This window comes from Elgaria multicarinata, chromosome 2 (genome assembly GCF_023053635.1).
Source record: "Elgaria multicarinata webbii isolate HBS135686 ecotype San Diego chromosome 2, rElgMul1.1.pri, whole genome shotgun sequence".
NCBI lineage: Eukaryota > Metazoa > Chordata > Lepidosauria > Squamata > Anguidae > Elgaria > Elgaria multicarinata.
The window spans coordinates 167,754,348-167,764,745 of NC_086172.1; positions in this window are offsets into that span (position 1 = coordinate 167,754,348).

Consider the following 10,398-nt stretch of genomic DNA (forward strand, 5'->3'; position numbering starts at 1 on the left):
GAATGCACAGCAGGGCTCTGGCAGCAAAGCATGGTGGAGCGGCGGTGCACAGGGCAACTGCAACTCCTCCTCCTGATGGATGCAAACCCCACACTCTCTTCTTGGCATGGGGACAACCCCCAGGAGTGCAAGAGCAGGGTTTTGGGGGCTCGCGGTGCCAATGCATCATTGGCCAGACAGCCCCTGTGAGATCATTGCAGTGTTTCAGCTCTTCTTGTATGTTGATTGGTGCTTTCAATGCATGGTCAAGATGGGGCCTTATCGGTGAACATTGGTTGGTAGAGGCAGAGTTGTGAGGGCCTCTGTGGGAATGTCTGTGGGCATTACTGCCCTGACTCCTGTTTCTCCTGCACTTCTCCTTTGCTACTCTGGCTGAATCAAACCTATGCTTCAAATTAGTTTCTCGAATGGCAGACTATGGAAGTTCTGAGAGCATTTCTGTCGGCTTGGAGGACGTAAGAATGATATGGTGATAAACCCTGGTGGGTTCCTTTCTAACTGTGTAGCCGTGGCTCCTTTTGTAAACCAGTTGCGTCATACTGAGGAAGAATCTTTGAAACAGTTATTTGTACCGGACTACTATATATATATATATATATATATATATATATATATACGCTTCATGTGAATAGTTCATTATATGTATATTAGGAGTTTATATTGCAGGCTTTGTTGTGAATGTTAGTGTGAATATCCTAGAAATATTGTTGATGTGCCTGTTCTTTGTACATTTGTAAAGTTTTTGAATTATTCATCTATGATAGTTGTTTTGATGTTTTTGTGGTTTGAGTGTTATCACTCCTATTTTCCAAACCACAGCCTTCTCTTTTTTCTTCAGACTATGGAAGATATACATTCAAGGTTGGACAGTGACAATTAACTTTGTTTATTCACAGATACGATGGTTATAACTGTTGCATCCACCTGCAGGTCGTCAATGGCAATCTGCTGGTTGCCTAACAAAACTGTACATGGAAATTACTCCTGATACAATCATATCCACATTTCTATAATAAATAATTTCTAATGGATGATGTACATGAATCGAAACCACAGTCACAGTTTACAGTACAATACAGTGCTGGTGATGACATCAGTATAGTCACTTTGTAAACTACGTTTATAATACGAGGTTAACCTTGTATTATATGATGGTATCAGGAGAAATTTTCATGTACAGTTTTGTGAAGCAACCAGCAGTTTGTCATTGACGATCGTGTCATTTTGCCCTGCAGGTGGATGCATCAGTTATAACCATCATATCTGTGAATAAACAAGGTTAATTATCACTGTCCATCCTTGAATGTACATCTTGTGGTTGTGTGCTTTGGGCACTCTGTATATATTAGATCATTCAACTACTGCCTTCCTTTTTTTTGAAAGACAATGGAAGATGACAGATCCCTGAAATTATGCTTGCTAAAACAGTCAACTAGAGAAAAGGCTACATTTAAGGATTCCTGGCTTGCGCCAGTGATTAAGTGCATTTATCACTATTGGTTGTCAGAGATGTATGTGCTGCAGACAAGTCTTTCGGTTCCTGGCAGCAAAGGCACAGATAAGGAATAGGCAGCAGGATGAAGATTTCAGCTGGATAGGGGTTGAGATTCATAGCTCCAGGGCACCCTCCATGGTGTAGAAGGCTGATGTCTGATGGTTGATGGCTAATTTGTAGAATTGTCTTAGCAAATTCAGGGAGAAAAACCCACCTCCTTTCCAGACAAAGTTCTGCTTGCTCGTTGGAAGGCAGTCCACCAAGACATTCCCTCCCCCGATTTTGTATTTGTGGAACAGGCTTAGTGGATGATCTTCCTCACCATCTTCTTCATGTTCGAGACTAGCAGGTGACATCAGTGCTCCTTCTTGACCTCCTTACGGAGCCTGGCACTCAAGATTTGCTGGATCATAGGAACATAGGAAGCAACCTTATACTGAATCACACCATAGACTCATCTAACCCAATATTGTCAACACTGACTGGCAGCAGCAGCTCTCCAGGATTTCAGGCGGGATTGTATCCTCACCATACTTGGAGAAGCCGAGGAATGAACCTGGGACTTCCTGCATGCAAAGCAGGCGCTCTATCACACTGAGCTATGGCCCCTCCCCTGACTTGAACTCGCCTGATTTGCAATGGTGGTTGCAAAAGCTATGACAAATGTGGTCAACCACAATGTAGAACCCTACCTTCTGCTCTGCCAGAGCAGTGGTGCATCTACTTCATTGCCCCCCCACCACATGTTTTGAACCACAACTCCCATAGCTCCTCACTATCGCCCATGGTGGCAGGGGCTTTTGGGAGGTGCAGTGCAAAACACCTGGAGGGCACCAGGTAGCCTGTTCCTGGTTTACACTGACTGGCAGGAACTTTCCAGGTTTTCATACACAAAAGTCTTTCCATCCCTGGCATCTCTAGGTACGGCTGGGAAACTGAGGCCTTGTACATGCATGCAAAGTCAGCCCTCTATCACTGAGCTACAGCCCTTCCCTTAATGGGATTTGCTGCCAGAGTGACAGGAGGTAACATTTTAATTTAAAAAACTCCGCTGTTCTTTCCCCCCTGTAAACGTTGTCAGCATTGTTGTATTATCACTGCTATTAGTCCTCCTCACCTCATATTTAAATGAAATCTGAGAATGGGAAGCATTCGCTCATGTTTATTCCTTGTTCTCTGTGCTGCTCCCTTTTTTCTGCTCTCCCCTTGCAAAACTAGCATCGTAATCTTCCTTGGGCAGGGAACTGCCTGTTTTGTTTTGTTTATCTTCTCCGTAAAGCGCCAGATGCGTTGATTGTGCTGTATGTATGACAAGAAATGCAGCCGAACCAAGGCGCCTCACCGTTTTCAGGGAGTGGTTTTGGCAGTGTTGAAAAACACGGGCCCTTTTCAAAATAAATTCTGCACAAGTCCTTGTTGAGTAGAGATGGGCACTAGCTGGAAATTGCCCACACTTTCAACTGCCCTCGGTTGTTCTCAGTGACATTGGGGCATGGCTAGACGAGGGGGCTGGAGGGGGATGAGCTCACGATTTTATGATCATGAGATCACCCCCCTCGTCTACATGCAGCAAGCAATGTCCTGGGAGGAAGAGGACGTCACGCCTGCCTTTTTGTTTTTTGTTTTTATTGGAAACAAGTGCTGGACCGTTCCTGCACAAAAGTATGTTTTTTTAAAAAACATTTTTATTCCTACCCCACCCCACCCCACCCCCAATGGGCACAGAGCTCCTGAGTTGCTCCATGCCTGGGTCCCAGCTCCTTGCGGTTACTCATAAGGAGCCAGGACAAAAACGTGATGGCCAGCCACATGTCCTGTGGTCTCAGGCTCATCTGAGACTACAGGAAACATTGAAATGAAAGGGTAGGCCGATATCCCGGGGCAATGGAGGGATTGTTCCTCCCTGCTTCTGGGATGCCCTGTGTTTCATGTGGATGTACCGGGACAATCCCGGGACAATCCCCAGGATATCGCCCCATCTAGACATGCCCAACGTCGCATGGGCAAATCTGACTGGCTACATAGTGCTGTGATGTCATCATGTTCACTCTGTGAATAAATGGGGTTATTATTATTATTATTATTATTATTTATTTATTTATATAGCACCACTACTCCAGGAAGGAGAAAGGGTAACATTATGCCAAAGACAGTTGCATTATTGCTATCTTGGAATGTATCCCAGAACACTGCTAGGTAGCATTATGGATCTGAGGCAGAAAGAGAGCTAGAGAGCAAGAGAGCAGCCCTATGCAGATGGCCACCCTGTTCACATGAGAGCTAAAAGTTGGGAGGGGAGATGGATTCAAATCATGCCCTGACACCCCCCTGATCCCTGTCCCTTCAGTCCTCAACCTTCCACTATTGTGTTCAGAAAGTCTGAAGGGGAGTTCGACTCCCATTAGGGACATTGGAGAAATTTGCAACAGAATCCAATTAATTCAGCTTTCTATGAATTGAACTCATGAATTCCACAGCAGTCTGGCTATTCTTGAGTTACACAGATTCTGTGGGATTGTGAGGCAATTTTTTTTTTACTTTCCAAAACTTTATGCAAATTTAATTGTAGAAAAATATGTTAATAATAATAATAATAATAATAATAATAATAATAATAGGCTAAAATGCACATTTCTCTATAGGTTAAAGCATGAAAATACCCATGGGGGGATTTGTGCAGGGTGTGTGTGCTTTTCTGCAAATACAAATTTGTGCAAATGAAATTTGTGCAAATGTGCAAAATTCACAGTATATGATCCCCCCCCCCCCACATGAGTGGAGAATGGAATGAAATGATCCTGAGGTGTGTTTACCCAGTAGGTCAATACATCTTAATGATGCTGGACACCACCAAATGCTCAAAACTTAAAAATAAGCAAACAAACAGACCCCTTTTTATAATACGAATTTCCTTTGTTTGCAAAAATAAAAGGAGATGGGGGAGGGGGAACCAGAAAAACAGCTAAGTGCTTAATGTCCAGGAGATTTGCTTTCCTGGGATCTCTCCAAGCATTCATTTAAATAAGATTTCCATTTGTGTTGCATTAGAGTTGACAGAGGGGAAACAAATGAACAGCCATCTGCTAATCAGTTTATTTTTTCATAATAAAAAAACCAAAGCTGCAGTTCCACGCATTCCTAGAGCAGAGAGAGCAAACTTGCAAAGGATACGAAGTTGGACTGAGCAATGGCCTCCTTCCAGGCGGTGACCAAACCAAAGCCAGCTGAGCTTCAACAAGGTGGCCACACCACAAGCCCTCAACCCATGCCTAGGGCCCAGATCATCTCCACCGCTCGGTTTCGAGCTATCTTTTTAAAAAGAAAGAAAGGAAATAACTGTTGGAGCTAGTAAAATGGTAAACTTTAGAGCTGGCTTGGTGAAGACCTGGTCCTATTTCCTCCATTATCAAATCCCATCAGCATGGCTGATGTCAGGTTTGGTTGGGCATCGCCGGCGTCAGGTTTCGCTGGGTGGCCCTCCTTATCTTGCCAGTGCCACATGGGTGCAACGACATGCAAAGAAGCTGGACTGACTCGTAAATATTGGCGCTCACCATTTTAATTCCCCGCAATGCTGCTGGAGCCTCAACATAGCATCACTCTGCAGTGTGTCAGTGCTTTAGCGATGTTGTGGTGGGGATAGGAGCATAGGAACACAGGAAGTTGTCTTATACCAACTCAGTCCCTTGGTCCATCTAGCCCAATATTGTCGCAGCAGCAGCTCTCCAGGGTGTCAGATAGATCGCAAGCTGAATATGAGCCAACAGTGCGATATGGCTGCAAGAAAGGCAAATGCTATTTTGGGCTGCATTAATAGAAGTATAGCTTCCAAATCACGTGAGGTACTGGTTCCTCTCTATTCGGCCCTGGTTAGGCCTCATCTAGAGTATTGCGTCCAGTTCTGGGCTCCACAATTCAAGAAGGACGCAGACAAGCTGGAGCGTGTTCAGAAGAGGGCAACCAGGATGATCAGAGGTCTAGAAACAAAGCCCTATGAAGAGAGACTGAAAGAACTGGGCATGTTTAGCCTGGAGAAGAGAAGATTGAGGGGAGACATGAGAGCACTCTTCAAATACTTAAAAGGTTGTCACACAGAGGAGGGCCAGGATCTCTTCTCGATCCTCCCAGAGTGCAGGACACAGAATAACGGGCTCAAGTTAAAGGAAGCCAGATTCCAGCTGGACATCAGGAAAAACTTCCTAACTGTTAGAGCAGTGCGACGGTGGAATCAGTTACCTAGGGAGGTTGTGGGCTCTCCCACACTAGAGGCCTTCAAGAGGCAGCTGGACAAGCATCTGTCAGGGATGCTTTAGGGTGGATTCCTGCCTTGAGCAGGGGGTTGGACTCGATGGCCTTGTAGGCCCCTTCCAACTCTGCTATTCTATGATTCTATGATTCTATGATTCTTCCTAGCCAGTCATAGTTGCTGGGCTGGAAAGAATCCAGCTCTGGGCAGAAGAGAACAGAGAATACTGCTGTGTCCTGGGTGGCTGTAGACAGCATATTGAGTCAACAGTGGGTGGGTCCTCTTGAGGGCAACGGCCCAATGGTGCAGAACCTTGATGCGAATTCTGCCCCTCCGGCTTCTCCCATGATTGGTTAGTCTCCATCAGGCTCCACTAGGGATGAACAGATGGTGTAAAATCCATTCTTTCTGAGTTTCATGGATTGACAGGTGCCTTTCGTTCCTTCATCTCCTCGTTGACAGAATTGGATTTTTTTTCCAAGTTCCGAAATTTGGGCAGAGTCACATCTGCAGAAATTTGCATTTGTGAAAATGTGCAAATCCCCCCAAAATGTGCAAATTCCCCAAAACATACATTTTCACACTTTAGGCGATGGGGGAAATGCAGGTTTTAGGCCGATGTTTTTTCCCCCCATTACTAAATTTGTGCAAAATTCAGGAAGTTGAAGATGACAGTGTGCAAAACTGCGGAATCCATGTGACTCAGGAAAAGCTGTGGAATCTGTGGGTCAGTTGCATAAAAATCCAAACATTTGATTCCACTGACATTTCTCTGATATCTCTAGGTATGATCTAACCAGCTCTGAGCTAAGGACCAAAGCAGCCCTTCATTTGATCCCTATCAGTAGGTAAACTCAAAAAGTTTTAATCTCATTTAGGGAAGGTTCAGAACAAGTTCACCCACACCAGGGCCAGGCCACGTCCACGGTTTGGGGGAAGCTGCATTGGCCATCCTGGATCCCTGTCGGAGCAGCCCCCCCCTCCCCACCACTGCCAGAAGTGGCTGAGCACAATTTATTTATTTATAATATATATACTGCCCCATAGTCGAAGTTGCAATGATTCTATTGGAAAACAAAACAGGTGCTTCCTGCGTGGCTTCACCCTGTACCACAGAATGTAGTCATAATATAGAATCATAGAATAGTAGAGTTGGAAGGGCGCTATAAGGCCATTGAGTCCAACCCCTTGCTCATTACAGGAATCTACCTTAAAGCATATTTTTATTTATTTATTTATTTATTACATTTTTATACCGCCCAATAGCTGAAGCTCTCTGGGTGGTTCACTTGGTCCAGCTGCCTCTTGAAGGCCTCTAAGTGTGGGAGAGGCCACGACCTCCCTAGGTAATTGATTCCATTGTCGTACTGCTCTAACAGTCAGGAAGTTTTTCCTGATGTCCAGATGGAATCTGGCTTCCTGTAACTTGAGCTCATTATTCCGTGTCCTGCACTCTGGGATGTTCGAGAAGAGATTCTGGCCTTCCTCTGTATGACAACCATTCAAGTATTTGAAGAGTGCTGTCATGTCTCCCCTCAGCCTTCTCTTCTCCAGGCTAAACCTGCCCAGTTCTTTCAGTCTCTCCTCATAGGGCTTTGTTTCCAGACCCCTGACCATCCTCATTGCCCTGCTCTGCACACGCTCCAGCTTGTCTGTTTCCTTCTTGAAGTGTGGTGCCCAGAACTGGATGCAATACTCTAGATGAGAATATATGACATCCAAATGGGTGATGGCTTTTGGAGTTCAAGAGCTCACACAAGTTGCAACGTCTGAGGTCTGTGAGCAAACATGGATTTCACCTCCACTCAGAGTTACTGTTGCCCTCAATATTTGGTGTTCTGAAGAGGACAGTACCACAGAGCGTGGCCACAGCATACCACATCCAAAAGGGTGCTGGATTGTAGAGCTCATGGACATTGCAACATGAGCGAACATGTTGAGCTGTACACATGAGAGGATGACTCCCAGATGTGGGAGGAAAACCTGCCCCAGTGAAATGTGTGGATCGCATCAATGGCGGACATAGAAGTGTCATTACTCTGCCACCTAATCTTCCAAGCTTTCTGAAATGCAGCTCTTCAGTTACTCACACACTGCTGCACGAACAGCATTTGACTGGAATATTCCAGTGTGTCAACATTCCTTGCCAACAGGCTGGGGGGAAATAAAACCCTCTCCCTTCTCCTTCCAGACCACTGGTGCAGGGAGCCACCTTCTGTTTTGACTTATCTCTTGCAAGCATTGCTCTTTATCTCAGCCATGTTACAACGGCTTGCGGAGGAAACGAAACCCAGGTCAGGTCGCTGCAGTTTCCATAGTTCTTCTAGTGAGCATTTGTCGAGGTCATTTTTGTCACCGTCATGCCAGACAGAATGCTAAACCTTCCTCGTCCCAAGATGTGGCTCTGTGTTGGGGTCCATTGCTGGCTGGTGGCTGGTTTCCAAACTTCTTGGGATCTAGAGCAGATGGGAAGGAGTGTGGGCTGTGGACTTCACACCTCCTTTGGACCAGGGAGGCTCATGGCAGCTGGAGAGGGAGGTAGCACAATTCAGTTCATAAAGTCCGGGGTGCAAACGCCACTCTGTGTGTGTGTGTAAATTGTGCCATTACATGAAGCTCCAAGTGCAGAGAGGGAATCAGTCAGTGATGGGAATAAATCAGAACATGCAGATTTTTATGTTTCCATATGACAGCTTGGATGATGGATGTGCACTACACCCAAGCACATAAACATTTTATTTTGGGGAAGGTGGTGTAAACTTTTTCACGACCGGAGTATCATCCAGCACATTTTCATTCTGACATGCTGTGATTAACACCAGCCTTTTCCTCTGTTCCTCAAAACCTTAACATCCGTTCGAAACAAAAAGGCGTGTATGTCTACTGAATCTTGCCTACTGAATTCACACTGGTCTTGGTAATTAAACTGATTTATAAGGTCACGTTTGCAGATCGCTGGCGGTGCTCTTAACACAGGCCTGCAGCAGGTTTTCTCTGAGATTAATGGAGGAGAAAGAGGGGATTTCTGGAAGCTGGGCAGACCTTGAGGCAGCCTTGTCCAAACTGGCCCCCTCCAGATGTTTTGGACTACAATGCCCAGTATTCCTGCTCATTTTCCATTTTGGCTGGGGATGATGGGAGTTGGAGTCCAAAACATCTAGAGGACACCAGATCAGGCAAGGCTACCTTAAGGAGACAGTGTACTGCTCCTGAATGCAACACAGTATATGGGCCATTTTCCAAATGACTGAACATAAATGCAGGGGTGATGCTAAACAAACCCCAGAGATCCCTAATGAATTTGCATAGGAGGAGGGAAACAGTTTATAGGCAAGACTCACTTCTCAAACGTGTCAGCATTTCCACCTTTTCGCAAATGCATCAACCTGTACAATTCAGGCTATTGATCTTTAATTGGGGGATTCATGACATGTGTACTTCAAGTTTAAACAAATAATATTCAAGCACTTGTGTTCAGCAATCTAAACCTTGCGACAATGAAGGGACGGGGGGGCAAGGCAGCTGTTAATGGAGTCTATTCATCCCCCCCAAACCCCTCAGAATAATGGAGGGGTGTGGACTTCTGTGAGGAATGATAGCCACCAGCCATAGGTGTGTGCAGCTCATTTCATTAGGGTGTGCACCTTAAAGGCCCCGATTGGAGCAGTGGAGGGGCGAGAAACCATGCTTTCAGGGCCTCCAGAAAGTGTGTGATTAGCATGGTGGGGGAATTACACACTTCCCAGAGGCCTCAGAAAGCATGCTTTCCTGTCCTTTGGTCCAGTCCGAGCAAGGGGGGAGGAAAGTGAAGGCAGCCCTGGGAAATTAGGGTGTGCCTGGGTTGCCTCAAAACAGGATGATGTCACTGGAGGATGTTTGCCCCAGTCCTAATATTTACAGCACTGTTAGTGTACACAGTGTGATACACAGTAACTTAGGCAAAGGACAGGTCCCTGCCCCAAGGAATTTGCAGTCTAACTTTAGATGGGAGAAGGGGAGACAATAAAGGGAAGGAGAGTGAGAGACGCAGCAATGTGAATTAATTCAAGGTGTGCGTACTACTTAGGAATAAGTTGAGGAAGAGCACCGAGATCACGTGGACTAGGGCTAGACCTGTCCCTAGGGATGTGGACCTCTGTTTGTCAATCGCTTTCCATATATACTTCTACAGCAGAACCGGAGTGTGTGTCGAGTCTAGAAAATCAATCAATACCAATTCCTTGGGTTCTTGTGCAGTTTTCCGCTTAAGACCTCGGGGAGTTTTCAAAAAGTAAAATGCAGTCGCCGTGCAAATTGTCAAGCTAGGAGCCCCCTGTAGAGTTTTTATTTTTTGCACAAAAAATCTCTCTGCAGCAAAGAGATACACATACGAAGGGATGATTCTCACTGAGACCGAGGAAGCACAGGGGTACTTGTTAAAGGAAAATTGGCTGATAAGCAGAAAAGTGAAGGCTTTGGAGAATAGTACTATAAGCAAGAGAAACCTTTGGATACTGAACGCTGTTGAAAGCGCTGACTTTATGGCTGATCCCAAGTGGGATTTATTCAAAGTTTGGCAAGAAATACTATGTACTGCTGTACATTTTGATTCTGAATCTCCCCAACAGTTAAAATGATAATTTACAAGTCTTGAACCCTGCAGTGATATGATGTGATC